The sequence below is a fragment of the Salminus brasiliensis genome, chromosome 24 (assembly GCF_030463535.1).
Source record: "Salminus brasiliensis chromosome 24, fSalBra1.hap2, whole genome shotgun sequence".
NCBI lineage: Eukaryota > Metazoa > Chordata > Actinopteri > Characiformes > Bryconidae > Salminus > Salminus brasiliensis.
In genome coordinates this window covers 13,292,995-13,307,804 of record NC_132901.1, presented here as the reverse complement: position 1 = coordinate 13,307,804, position 14,810 = coordinate 13,292,995, and positions in this window count along the sequence as shown.

The following is a 14,810-nucleotide window of genomic DNA, read 5'->3' as shown; positions in this document are numbered from 1 at the left end:
AAATTTGTGCCTTGCAGATAAAGTTTATTGCTTAGTGCTCGGATTAAGATGCTGCCAACAGTCGAGTAAAGACAAGGCAGTAATACATAGCTTAAGCTTGGAGCTAAGCTTGATCTGTTTAATTAATAAATGATTAATGACTTTTCATATCTGCTCCCACCACTAACTGAAAGTCCACTAGATTCGTTAGATAATCTAACAGAAAAGAAAAACTGGGATCTCTTGAAGGTGGAGCAAAATAAAGGCAATTTTCCCATTTCTTACTTTAGTTGTAATGTGTGTTATTCTCCTTTCTTCATCCCTTCCTTGGTTTCAAATAGTAATCTCCCAATTCCTCTGTACCAAGATAAGAACTCCTCTAGTTGTAGGATTTGCAGTTCCATAAGAAGCAACTCTATTGAATTTATTGCATTTGGGAATATCAACATATAAACACCTAGTCAGCAGGCAGAGCATAACCACAGTCCATCCCTCTTACTACCGCAGAATAAATCGAATAAGTAAGGTCCAGAATTGCCCCATTTCACATCACCTTAGAACCGCTGGATAGAGGAGTAAAGACTGAAATCCCGCCTTCCTCAATGTCTTCACATTGTGAAGCACTTTGTTTCTTGCCAGGTGTCGGGGAAAAGTCCGGGAAGAAACTCAGGTGTGTGCCGTTCCACGTAGGATGGCCGGAGCGCCTGCACTCCCTTAGTATGGGATCCTGGTCGTTATGCTGGAGAAGCTTAAATAAAAAGGAGCAGAGTTTTCTGTGATTACTTCAGGGTCTCGATGGAACACAATGGCCTCGCTCCAGACAGAGGCAGAGGTTTCCTGCTGAGAAACATCCTTAACTGCACCAGTAACCAAAAGGAGCAAATAAAATAAGACCAAACTATGCAGAAGTGTGTGCAGAAGTGTGTGGCAGTGCTCCTTCAGGGCCTCACTGCATTGGGCAGAGAAAAGTGGAGAATGATGGTACTGAAGCCACCAGGCGACATCCAGAAAAAAAAAAAAAAAAGTGCGGGAGTGGAGACAACAACCCTCTGTGTCCGCCACGCCGGTAGTGCTGGATTTAAGATGGCCAGTGTTGGAGGAGTCATGAGCAGCATCAAGCCTCGTCGGAGTTTGGACTGCCTCTACAACAGCAGCAGTCAAGCTTGACGACCTCCTTGCAGAGCGCCTGGAGATCTTGCTCCTCCGCGGTCACCAAGTTTCTCCAGAGCAAATGCAGACAAACACAAACGACGGTCAGAGTACTGTACAGTAACACAGGGAGCAGAGAGCACAAGAATCACAACAACTGTCTCAGATAAAGAAGACAGAGCTGATATTAATAAAGATAATAAACTAGGAAAGGTTCCATTAGTGAGTACTTGTGAGTATTAATACAATATTAATATCTGATCTGACTGCTGCAAAACAATTCCATCATTTGATGATGTGGATATTTCAGACTTGACACCTGACATATCTTCATCATACACATCCTCATTTTTCTTACACTTCTGTTGTGCTCTTGTGGAAATCATCTGAAGTACTACTGCATTTCCTGACACTGCTGGGAATTCATTCACAGATCAGGTGGCTAGAAACAGCTGATATTGCACCCCAATAGTTGCCGGATTAGGTACAATTGGACCAGCAGGATATACTGCTGCATTTACCGCTCTCAGAGGGCTTTTCACCAGTGAAGATTCACATGCAGCAATGGCTTGATTTTCCAAAAGGGAATTTATCATTTTAAACAACCCTCTTCTTCTGCTTCCTTAGACATGGGACATTGAGCATGGTAAGGCCTATCAGCCATTTTGCTTGCACCACTTTAACCAGAGGTGCACCCTTTATTGACCCAGTATCATTTATTCTGAGACCAGAAATGTTTTGGAATTTCATCAACAAAAACTGATAAGTCATTAGTCTCAGTCTCGTCATTCTCACTTGGCAGCTCAGATCTTGACCGTGTAACAGAGGTATCAATTATTTGTATTATATGTATTTATACTGGGTAAAAATAAAGAAAAAAAAAAAAACTTTGCTTTTCCAATATTTAACATCAAGTCTGTGTCTTCCCCCTGCCCCCCTTTCTTGCCTAGGGAAATGTGTTTTATATGTTCTCTAAACAACGGTCTCTGTCCTTCAGCCAAGACTACATGTGCAGCTGCAAACTGATCCTCAGTACACATAAGTTACTGATATAGTTTCAGCTGGTATCTTTGGTATCTGGAGACAAATAAAACAACGTAAAAATGATCTTAAGGCAATGCTTTGGACATCTTCGTCCTTTGAGTCCGGATCGCTGCAAAAAGTCAGTGGCCTAAAACATATGAAATTAAAATATCAAAGGGATCCGGGTTAAAATAACCTGAAGGTCAATGGATACAACAGTCCGTATTTCTTAAGGCAAGCGTACTAATTAATTTGCTTATGGTCACCTCAGGTACAGAGTCTCGGAGTCAGTAGAGCGCCTGAATTGACTCAGAATCACTCATTGGGATGACGGCGGCCGCCTCTGTCGGTTTCTGATCCTGTCTCTGAAAACTCTGGACCCAGAGGAATATTGGGATCTCGGTGGAACCTCCAAAACTGTGTTGGTCAGTTTTGCTTCTCCGCGTTTAAAGAATCAACAAAAATGACCTGTATTTTTAGAGTCAGAGTTTTAAGTTAATCATAAATGTAAAAAGTCTCCGCTTCCAGGGGGCCCTGTGCGAACCGATTTTATGACCCCGACCAATGTAATAAACAGACCTACACCCTTGATTTAGTTTCACAGAGATCTAGTGAACTAAGGTGGTTCACTTCAGACAGGTCTGGACATGTACTGGCATAAGCAGGTTGGAGGTTTGGAGTCTGACAGTTTGAGGCTGTGAAAAGGTGTCTTATTATAGATAACGAGGTCAAACAGGTGTCATTAATATAGAGGACCGGACACAGCCGAAAGCTCTCCCAGTTCTCTACATAGTCAGCACAGACGGACCTGTCCTGCAGACAGCAGTGGAGCGAGAGTAGCTGAGGTGCCGCTCCAGTAGCGCTGGAATTAAGACGGCGTGTTGGAGGAGTCACAGCCAGCCTCCAGCCTCGTCTTCCATCAGCCTGGTGACCTCCAGGAGAGCTCATTCCTCCGTGGTTGCCTCTGCGTAAAAACACAGACGATCACAACTGGCTCAGATAAAGCAGACAAAGTTCCCCATTAAAGAGTACAATAGGCTTTATTACCTGAATGTGGTCAATGATCACAGTGGTGATGGTTGCAGTGTTTTACAATATTCAAACAGCATGAAGTCCTTGTTCACTGTAATTATGATGTTTCACATTATGCAGTAGAGAGCATGAAGATCAAGGGTAAGATTGATAAACTGAACTGTGAAGTCTGCACACAAGAGAAATCTGCTCAGAGTAGAAACAGAACCTGATGCACGAGCAAAAGCAGTACTTGAACTAGTACATACTGACCTAGCTGCTCCTATAGATCCAGTGTCCAAAAGAGGGCTGTAGATCCACTCTGGTGTTTACTGAGGATTACTCAGGTGCAGTCTGTGAACTTCCTAAAAACTAAGGATGAAAGCATAAAAGCTACTGAGTGATAGTACACGCTCTCCAAAGAGAGAGAGGAACGCACCTCAGTACTTAGCTGACTGATTCAGATATTGGAGATCAGACACTGACCAACACTGACTACTGCTACAGGGTCTGTAATGAACCACAGAGCTTTAAAGAGATTCTACTAAATCAACATTCTGGGTTGAAGCTATGAAAGAGGAGAGGACTTCCCTCATTGAAAATGACACATTTACTCTGACCCCTCTCCCAGAAGCTGAGCATGCAGTGAGGGGAAGGTGGGCCTAAGATTAAAAACTGTAGATGGAGCAGAAACGTTATCTAGATGAAAATGGCTTTACACTGAAATCAGGAGGATAACACTGATAATCTGGGTTGATGATCATTTACCAGTTTTCCTACACTTAGGATGGAGGAAGCAGCAACACAATCCCTGAATATCATTAAGAGTAGTAGTATTGAATGATGGTGTAGCAAAAGAATTTAGATCAATTCTAATAAGATTTTTAAAGCAGATTATCTGAAGCTCCAGTTATAAACCATGTGGAGGACAGACAGTCTCCATACTGCAGGGTCTGTCTGAGACACTATGAGGGACACTGATATTACTTTTTAAAACAAGCAGAGAAATGACAGAATAAATTATTATTAAATCCAGTAAATCATGTAAATCACTTACCTGCCCACTATCTGACGCATCTGTCCCGCAGTCAGCAATGGAGGTCACAGAGCTGGGTAAACGACTCGCTCACTCATCGGTAGGTGGGAAGGGGGCAGAAGACTATGTCCAGAAGCGTGCAGCAGTGTTCCTTCAGGACCTTGCTGCTTCGGGGGACAATAGTAGAGAATGATGGTACAGAAGGAGTCACACTGCCAATTCAATTCAGACTTTATTTATATATGAAGTATGAGTGTAAGTAGGTGCTGGACAGAGAGATAATGAAGAGCTATAGCTAATGGAGCTATTTTGCCCCTGCTCGTGTGTAGCTACAAGCTCAGCAGATAGCCAACAGGTCTCCCAAGAAAAGCCGGACACCAAAATTCTTCCTAAAGCTTTACTTGAGACTCACTGTAAAACTACAAAGCAGACACACAAAATACATCTCAGTTACATTCGTTTCCTCAGTGCACCCACGGGACACCGCACATTAAATTGAATTGAAACCAATACGTTAGCTTAAGGCTAACGCCTATGGAAAAATCCACATAGATGCTAGCGGTTAGCATTTACAAAGTAACTCAAGATATAAAACTTATTCTGTTATCAACCAAGGTTTACATCAGAGGTAGTCTCAGTACAAGATGCACATCAACTGAACATGAAAATACTTACAGGCAAATGTTTTCCTGGCCACACAAAACAGAATGAGAAAATGTGACTGTCTAGCTTCCCCATACAGCCCGAACCAGCTCCAGCAACACGAAAGGCACAAACAAACTTCACTGCGACAATCCTGACTACTAGGGGTCTCCCTTTACCCAATGTTTTAGCAACAGAACATCACAGGAGCAGGTTATGAAGTAGGAGTGTGAGTAACATGATCACTGAGCATATGTCCAGCACCTAAAGTCCATGCTGATGAAGTATGTGTATGTATAGCAACGGAGTGTGGTAGGAGTGGATCATTGCAGAACTCAGAGCAGAACCGTAACACCGCAGGGCAGTAGAGAGCCAGGCAGAGCGAACATCAGGGCACAGCAGGAGGAACAGGGCACCACATCACATTCAAAAAACAAACAAACAAAAAAAAAAGAGCAGAAAGGAAGGAAAGAAAGAAAGAAAAAAAAAGGTTAGGAGACAAAAGCTCTGCTGAGTAGAGGGACAGGCCTGATTCCGGAACATGGATGAATGGACACCTCCAGACTGGACGGCAGGGCATCTCATTACATGTGAAAGAGAGAGATAAAGGGGTTAAGATGGTTGTGTTGGAACTCTGCTGATTAGTGGGACAGGCCTGATACCAAGATGCAGGAACTGAACCAAAAAAGGGCAACTCCAGGCAGGCAGCTCAGGACATGAGGGGAGAGAGAGAAAAAGATGAAGATTAGAACAAGCTTTACGTTTAGTGAGAGACCTGTAGCAGAAATAGTTATTGACACAACCACAATAATAGTAATAAAAAGCCTGTAATCAGAGCAGGACAGAACAGTGGTGAACTGTAATCAGAGCAGGACAGAACACAGAACTGGAGAGTTCTCTGAAAGCTGGTGTAAAGAGAGAAGTTGTTCATCTAGATTTAAAGACTGAGAGTGTGTCTGATTCCCGAATATTAACAGGGAGCTTGTTCCAAAGTTGGGGGCTTTATAAAAGAACGCTCTTCCTCCTGCGCAGGTTTTTCTAATACGTGGGACTGATAATAGGCCAGCATCTTGCGAGCGGAGTGTACGTGGAGGGCTGTAAGGTGTAAGAAGTTCCTCCAGATAATGTGGGGTCAGACCATTGAGAGATTCATATGTTAGAAGTATTTTATAATCTGTACTGAATTTAACAGGTAACCAGTGTAAGAATGAAAGAACTGGACTAATATGATCAGATTTCCTAGCTCGGACCCTGGCAGTGGCATTCTGAACAAGCTGGAGCTTATGAAGAGATTAACCTGGACTTCCAGCCTACAGTACTGCAGTAGTCCAGCCCTGAGGTTCTGAATGCACCAGCTTCTCAGCTTCCCCCTGGGATAGTATGCTGCAGAGTTTTGCAATGTTGCGTAAATGAAAGAAAGCAGTTTTTAAAAAGTTGTGAAAAAGTTTGGGCATCCCTGATCATTTTGATGATTTTTCTCTATAAATCATTGGCTGTTCAGATCAGCAATTTCAGTTAAATATATCATAAAGCAGATGAACACAGTGATATTTGAATGAATTCAAACTTTACTTTCTGTAAATCCTATAAACTTCATATTTAAATGTGCAAGAATTTAAACGGAATAAGGCAGGTGCATAAATTTGGGCACCCTTGTCGTTTTATTGATTTGACTACGTTTAGCTGGATCTGCAACAACTGACAAAGAAGACAAAGCTAAAATTAAAGACTACAAAGTAGGGATGGTCGTCTCTATTGACGTTCACAGCTACAAGTGATCGGTTTCAAAGTACATGTCTGGTCATTATATTACGGTGCAAGCAAAATATTTATACCTAAATTCTATCTAAATTTGTTAGATCCATGACCAGAGACGGAGTAAAACGAGTGTAAATATTCAGGTTACTTCAACCTGGATCCCTTTGATACGGCGTGTCGTCTCCTCCCGTGTGTTCTAAATTCATTTCTCACTAATTTACTTAGTCACCTCGGGTACAGAGTCTCAGAGTCAGTAGAGCGCCTGAATTGACTCAGAATCACTCATTGGGATGACGGCGGCCGCCTCTGTCGGTTTCTGATCCTGTCTCTGAAAACTCTGGACCCAGAGGAATATTGGGATCTCGGTGGAACCTCCAAAACTGTGGTAGTGGGATTTGCTTCTCCGCGTTTAAAGAATCAACTCGATCAGTCAGTCTTAGGAATGTAGAGAAACAATTTAATCCTGCTGTAAACAACCTGTGATGCAGCTGGTGTGAAGTTGATAGACCCCCATTGCCACCATCTGTCTGTTTCTGAAAACAATGCATACATAGAATATTGAAACACCTGAAAAGATTCCCCCACAATGTTGCAGCATCGACGTACAAGACATGAAAATCAGATTTACCATTTGACATTTTCCCACACAAAGGAGGTGAGAGAGAGAGAGAGCGCAGGTGAAGGAGAAGGCAAAGAGCTGAGGACCTCGAATCAGCAGATGTCAAAACCAACTGTGGTGGAGATACCCTTGGCTTTTTTCTGGCCACGCTGACACTCCAGGGTCCCTTTCAATGTGTGAGTGGAGAAACATCCCTGTGTGCATCTTCCGTCAGTGGAGTTTGGACTGCCTGTACAACAGCAGCTAAATACAAGGCAAATGGGATATAATACAATAGGATGTTCATGTGTAAAAATGAATATCTGTAGGGAATTTCAGCTCAGGCCTTTTCCAAGTACAACTGTACAGGGGACCAAATTCTGCTTAAGCATTCTGAGTTCTGATGCAACTCATAGGTTAGCTTTTCCAGACGTAACCATTTGGAAATCTGCTTCAACCACATCCTCCTGGAAGGAATATCTGATTTTGACCAGAATAACAGAATACACTTTTTAACTAAATAAAATAAAATAAGTAAAAGACTGATGGAGTCATCTTCCAGTGAAGGGTCTACAGCATTTAAGAGATACACTGCTGAAGACATTAATTGTAGGCCAGTTATTTTTTGTACGGCCAAATGAATTTCCTTCCAGTAATTCTGTAACTTCACACAACCAGAAAACATGTAGAACTGTGCCACTTCAGCAAAGCATTTAAAACACATGTTTGAAGTATAAGGGAATATACTGGGCAGGCGGACAGGTGTAAGGAAAGACCCCATTATAAATATCTGAGACCCCAGACATCATCAAACGTCAATCCTAGATCCCTCTCCCAAGTTAGTTTCAATGGGTCAGAACATGAGCCGACGTTGGATAAAGTAATGTAAAGGGTTGAGATTCTACTTTGAGCTGTTCGAGGTGAGCTGTTCCTCCAATTCGTTGAGTTGAAATCTAAACTTGCCATTTTTTTTTGACAGGACTGAGTAAAGTGTCTGATTTGAAGAAAATGATAAAGCTCAGTATTAGGGAGTCCAGAAAGTGCTTTGAGTTGTTCAAATAAGTTTAAAACTCCTGCTGTGAATAAACTAGAAAAATCCTCTATGCCCCTTAATGTCCAATAACTAAGCCCAATGTTCCCAAGCTGAGGGGGTAGATCTGGATTCAAGGAGAGTGGTGACCATAAAGAGATACAATTAGGGACTTTAATATATTTTCTAGCATCTCTCCAAGAAAGCAACGTATTAATACACTACAAAGTTATCAGAGAGGGACGGTATTTTATCAACATTATAAATAAATGGTAGGGAAGTTAGGGATCTAGGATGACGTGTGAAGTCAGTGGCAGCTGACTCGTCACAGTCACAAGTCTCTACTTTGTTTGGGCTGATGAGATGTTACCCACCTGGTGATCCTGGGGAATGAGGGTGCTGGTGTGTGGGTCTTCTGGGAGCCGGCAGGATAACCGGTTAACCTAGAAGGGAGAAAAAACACAACCAATAACCCGAGGATTTATATATAATTCCAGCTAGCATAATTTACCGGTATACATCTATATGGCCATAAATAATTGTATATAAGATGTGTAAATAATGTCCATGTTATCTGTTGTATTGTCATTGTTTGTGATGACCACCCCCTTAGTAGACACTTGGTCCACTCCAGGCTGAGGAGGAAGGAGCAGAATAGGCTGAAGCAGAAGTAGACGTCTGTGAGGCTTCGCAGTCCTCAGATGAAGCCTCTGAGGCCTTGTTGTACAAAGTGTGTGTAATCTAGCTCTTTTGTGTTGTGTTTTTGTTGTGTGTACTTTTTGATTTCTTTTGGAACTTACCTGGAAGTGTTTGGCTGTGTCCTTCTGGTAAACTGTCCTTCACGTCCACTTCACGCCATCACCACCACCACCACATTAGCATTTCTATACTGACCCACAATCAGTCTAATCTATTTAAAACCAACTACACATCTGTTCTGCCTGTGTTCCCCAGAAATATAAACTCAGATTTGTTAAGGATTCACCCCCTAGATTTTTAGGGTTTAGAAGAGAGAGAATTTTAATCTGGGCTTTTTATTATCCCAAATAAAGCTTCTTATTAACTACCTTAGTAGTTAGTAGACTAATGGGTCGATAGGAAGCACATTCTGTTGGGCTTCTGTTCTTTTTTAACAGTAGACCATTTGAATTTTCTTCAATATTATTAATAATCATGGGCATAAAAATGGGGCATAAATATGACCAAAACTTCTTGTACAAATCGACTGGATAGCCGTCAGGGCCAGGTGCTTTTCCTGAGGGCATGGCCCTGATAGCATCCCAGATCTCCTCTGGTGTAAAGGGGACATTCAAAAAAGTCTGATCAACTTCTGAGACTCTAGGGAGAGAAATGTTATCTAAGCAATTTGATCCATCCAAATGTGAACTGCTACAGTCTGAAGTGTAAAGCCATTTAAAAAAGAAAGGATCATTAATTATGCGAGGGTGGTAGGAAATCTCACCAGAAGGAGTTTTAATAGCTTTTATAGATTGTTCAGTCTGTTCGAATTAAGCTGGTGAGCAAATAAACCACTGGGTTTATTTCCAAACTCATAGTATTTCTGTCAAAGTAACAACTTAGAAATATGAGGAGTGTATTCAAGATTAAGTTAATTTAGCATTTACTAGCAGAGACCAGTTTGTATCAGACTGTTTGGGTTCTAGTTGCAGCATCTCAGCTTCCAATTTTTTCTTTGGTTTTTGGCTGTTTTTTCTGGAGAGACGCGCAAGAGATCAAATGACCTCGCAAAGTGTCTTTGAGGGCTTCCCATTTAACTGCACTGGTAACTGGAGAGTTGCAGTCGTCTTCCCTTTACCATGGAAACAAAACGCTTCTTTATTTAGTAAATGTGTGTTAAATCTCCACTGAGGAGTTTTTAATGCTGTTAAATTTAGTGGGACAACCAAATACACTGGACTGTGGTCAGATAAAATCAATTTGACAGACCTTCAACATATGTATACAGTTAGTAGGGATAAGAAAGTAATCCAGTCTTGAATAGGAGCCATGGGGACGAGAGTACATGCCACTCTGAGCCAAAACGTTCACATAGAAAACTTAAGCAACAGGTCAGTGAAGAAGAGCAAGCTTGACCCATTATGAGAGACTGAACGTTTCTTTAGCGAAGCTCCTAAAATGACTTCTTTAGTGGTGAAGCATAGAAAGGGGACCAGGATGCTCTGTGGTGAGCTTTTGGACCGTTTTTTGTGACTTGGGCTGCATTAGGTGCAGCTGTAATTTGGAGTTCAGTGAGTCTCTGAGACTAAAAGGCTGATTTAAGGTGCAGATACCTAAAGAAAGAGGTGAGCAGCACATTACATTACTCTTTGATAGCCTGGAAAGATCTTAAACCATTTCATTGCAGAGATCACATGGAGGTCAAACTCCTTTGCTCTTCTATTGGGGGCAATGAAACTGAGCATTCCCCATCAGTAAATCATGATTATGAAAGTGGAGTGGAGAGAGCTCATGCCATAATAGAGTTTGTTTGCCTAATAACTGTTAATGCCAAATTAATATAAGGTGTGAAATTATGGGTTCAAAATATAGTTTCCAGTATCTATTGGGAACATCACAAAATATAAGAGCTTGTAATTTATATGGGGCTACCAGAGCCTCCTCTATTGAGCAGCATGAATTATGAGCACTTGGATTCAGGCATGTTGATCTAGGTTTTAAGGTAAATACCTGAGCACACATTTCAAACTCTAGAAATGCAAGACCACCATCTGATTTAGTAGATCTGTAAAGTAGATCATTTAATTTGAGGTTGTTTACCATTCCAAATATACATGGATAGTACCTTAGAGTGCATCCCAATATTTTTAGGTATCATATCATGACAGTCACTCACTGAGGGATATACAGTGGGCATAAAAAGTATTTAGTCAGCCACTGGTTGTGCAAGTTCTCCTACTTGAGAGAGGTTCAACTATGAGAGACAAGATGAGGAAGAAAAAATCCAGGATTTTTAAAGAATTTGTAAATTATGGTGGAAAATAAGTATTTGGTCACCCACAAACAAGCAAGATTTCTGACTCTCACAGACCTGTAACAACTTCTTTAAGAAGGTCTTCTGTCCTCCACTCGTTACCTGTATTAATGGCACCTGTTTGACCTTGTTACCTGTATAAAAGACACCTGTCCACAGCCTCAAACAGTCAGACTCCAACCATAACCACGGCCAAGACCCAAGAGCTGTTGAAGGACACCAAAAAATAAAATTGTAGACCTGCACCAGGCTGGGAAGAGTGAATCTACAATAGGCAAGCAGGTTGGCGTGAATAAATCAACTGTGGGAGCAACTGTAAAAAAAAAAAATGGAAGACATACAAGACCATTTATAAATCTCCCTCGATCTGGGGCCCCACGCAAGATCTCATCCAGTGGGGTCAAAATGATCATGAGAACGGTGAAGAAAAATCCCAGAACTACACAGGGACCTGATGAATGACCTGCAGAGAGCTGGGACCAAAGCAACAAAGGCTACCATCAGTAACGCACTACACAGAGAGGGACTCAGATCCTGCAGTGCCAGGCGTGTCCCCCTGCTTAAGCCAGTACATGTCCAGGCCCGTCTGAAGTTTGCCAGAGAGCATATGGATGATCCAGAAGAGGATTGGGAGAATATCATGTGGTCAGATGAAACCAAAATACAACTTTTTGGTAAAAACTCAACTAGTCGTGTTTGGAATTGCAGCCCAAGAACACCATACCTACTGTGAAGCATGGGGGTGGAAACATCATGCTTTGGGGCTGATTTTCTGCAAAGGGGACAGGACGACTGATCCGTGTTAAGGGAAGCCATAGGGGGGCCATGTATTGTGAGATTTTAGCCAAAACCTCCTTCAAATGAGTAAGAGCAGTCTGCAGACCTCAACCCCATAGAAAATTTGTGGAGGCAGTTCAACATCACTGCTCTATAGAAGATCTGCATGAAGGAATGGACCAAAATACCAGCAAACCTGGTGGAAACGGTTAACAAAGGTTATGTTACAAAGTATTGAGTTGAACCTTTGTTATTGAACAAATACGTATTTTCCACCATAATTTAAAAAGAAATTCTTTCAAATTCCTACAATGATTTCCTGGGGGGTTATTTCTCATTTTGTCTCTCATAGTTGAAGTGTACCCATGATGAAAATTACAGACCTCTCTCATCTTTCTAAGTAGGAGAACTTGCACAATCAGTGGCTGCCTAAATACTTTTGCCCCACTGTAAGTGAGAAGCATGCTTTGATTTAACTGTGCAGGAGAAGATAAAATGTTATCAGCCGCCAAACGAGACTTTATGAAACCAGTTTGATCACTGTGGATCATTTCAAGCACCAGTAATTCTAAGCATCTGGCCAATACCCTAGCAAATCCTTTTAGATCAGCATTTATAAGCAATACTGGGCAACATATTGCAAAAAGTTGGGTTCTACTTAAGTAATAATGAGATTAAAGCTATATTAACATCCTTATGAAATTTTCCTTTATCTAGAGAGAAAGACATCATTTCTAACAGTTTTCAATAAGCTTTTTTCATCCAACAGAGGGTCTCAATTCTCAAGGAGAAATATCCTGATCTAAATATGCCTGGTCAGTCGACAATTGTGACAAATCTAAGGAATGGGAAAAGGGGCAATATTTAAGGGGTAATATTTAATATCATTCTGAATAGAAGCTGTAAAAAGCATCATTGATTTGTGCATGTTCTGTAAGTAGTTCTCCATCATGAGACCTTATTGCTCCAATATTTGAGAATCTCATTACGTCTGAGTTTTAGCACCAAGAGATGACTCGGCCTGCTTCCATTAAAATAGTAATGTTGTCTAACCCTTTTAATAAGGAATTCTGCTCTTTCTCTCAGTTTTAGTAAAGAATGAGCTTAATATTCATCTATTTGTATTATAATGTCACCAGAAATAGTGTTGATTGACCTTAAATTTAAACTTGAAGCACAAGAAATGTCCAGATAGCTGTATTTTCTGTCGCCAAGAAACAAATGCAATACAATTATTCCTAAAGAAACCATTCACTGCTCCCAACAAACCTCTGATCATCCACTGAACCATGATTAAACATGAGAAATTTGGTTAATTCACTCCTAAATTAAAGCTGAAAGATTTGCCTTGCAGATAAAGTTTATTGCTTAGTGCTCAGATTAAGATGCTGCCAGCAGTCGAGTAAAGACAAGGCAGTAATACATAGCTTAAGCTTGGAGCTAGCGGCCAGCTGACTGAGAAATATCACCCCCCTGATCTGTTTAATTAATAAATGATTAATTACTTTTCATATCTGCTCCGGCCGGCCGGAGCGCCTGCACTCCCTTAGTATGGGATCCTGGTATTATACTGGAGCAGCTTAAATAAAAAGAAGCAGAGTTTTCTGTGATCCATCGAGACCCTGGAGTAAACACAATGGCCTCGCTCCAGACAGAGGCAGAGGTTTCCTGCTAAGAAACATCCTTAACTGCACCAGTAACCAAAAGGAGCAAATAAAATAAGACCAAACTCGATCAAGAGCTCTAGCCAGCTGCAACCGAGCCCATGAATGGAGTCATGTGACTCCCCCTAAAGCAGTTTTCCATTGCTACAATTACAAACTATGCGGGGTACAGACAGTCTTGATACTGCAGGGTTTGTCTAAGATACTATGAGGGATACTCATTTTATAAAACAAGCAGAGAAATGACAGAATAAATGATTATATAATCCAGTAAATCATGTAAATTAATTACTTGCTCACTATTCAGTTGCCTACCCTGGGGTCCTGTCTTTTTCTAAGTGGTGTGCAGAAGTGTGTGGCAGTGCTCCTTCAAGGCCTCACTGCATTGGGCAGAGAAAAGTGGAGAATGATGGTACCGAAGCCACCAGGCGACATTCAGGACTCCTGGAGACAACAACCCTCTGTGTCCGCCACGCCGGTGGTGCTGGATTTAAGATGGCCAGTGCTGGAGTCACGGGCAGCCTCCAGCCTCGTCTTCCGTCAGTGGAGTTTTGACTGCCTCTACAACAGAAGCAGTCAAGCTTGATGATATCTTGCTCCTCCGCGGTCACCAAGTTTCTCAAGTAAACACAAACGATGGTCAGTGAGACAGAGTACTGCACAGTAACACAGGGAGCAGAGAGCACAAGCATCACAACAACTGTCTCAGATGAAGAAGACAGAGCTGATATTAAAGACTCTGAAGTAAGACGGTCGCTCAACTGTCAAATCACATCAAGTTTTAAAAGCAGAACCACATCGAAACAAATAAAATATAGAAAATGTGTAGGATAGAATTGCAGATAGAAACTGCGTTTGTGTGTCAATGCTTTTAGCCATTTAACATAGTCACAGGTAGACATGGGACACTGAGCATGGTAAGGCCCATCAGCTGTTTTGCTTGCACCACTTTTACCAGAGATGCACCCTTTAATGTTTTGGAATTTCATCAACAAAAACTGGTATGTCATTAGTCTCAGTCTCATCATTCTCACTTGGCAGCTCAGATCTTGACCGTGTAACAGAGGTATCAATTATTTGTATTATATGTCTTTATGCTGGGTAAAAATAAAGAAAAAATAAAACGTTCGCTTTTCCAATATTTAGCATCA